Consider the following 837-nt stretch of genomic DNA (forward strand, 5'->3'; position numbering starts at 1 on the left):
TGTGTATACACGTGTACAGTGGTGTGTGGGGTGCGTGTGTGTGTGTATGCACGCGTACAGTGGTGGTGGTGTGTGTGTGTGTGTGTATACATGCGTACAGTGGTGGTGGTGTGTGTGTGTGTGTACACACGCGTACAGTGGTGGTGGGGTGTGTGTGTGTGTGTATACATGCGTACAGGGGTGGTGGTGTGTGTGTGTGTGTACACACGCGTACAGTGGTGGTGGTGTGTGTGTGTGTGTACACATGCGTACAGTGGTGTGTGTGTGTGTGTGTGTGTACACATGCGTACAGTGGTGGTGGTGTGTGTGTGTACACATGTGTACAGTGGTGTGTGTGTGTGTGTGTACACATGCGTACAGTGGTGTGTGGGGTGCGTGTGTGTGTACACATGCGTACAGTGGTGGTGGTGTGTGTGTGTGTGTACACATGCGTACAGTGGTGTGTGTGTGTGTGTATACATGCGTACAGTGGTGTGTGTGTGTGTACACATGCGTACAGTGGTGTGTGGGGTGCGTGTGTGTGTACACATGCGTACAGTGGTGTGTGTGTGTGTACATGCGTACAGTGGTGTGTGGGGTGCATGTGTGTGTGTATACATGCGTACAGTGGTGTGTGTGTGTATACACATGCGTACAGTGGTGTGTGTGTGTACACATGCGTACAGTGGTGTGTGGGGTGTGTGTGTGTATACATGTGTACAGTGGTGTCTGTGTGTGTACACATGCGTACAGTGGTGTGTGTGTGTGTACACATGCGTACAGTGGTGTGTGGGGTGCGTGTGTGTGTGTACACATGCGTACAGTGGTGTGTGGGGTGCGTGTGTGTGTGTATACATG

Source organism: Oryx dammah, unplaced genomic scaffold, assembly GCF_014754425.2.
Source record: "Oryx dammah isolate SB20612 unplaced genomic scaffold, SCBI_Odam_1.1 HiC_scaffold_1, whole genome shotgun sequence".
Taxonomy (NCBI): domain Eukaryota; kingdom Metazoa; phylum Chordata; class Mammalia; order Artiodactyla; family Bovidae; genus Oryx; species Oryx dammah.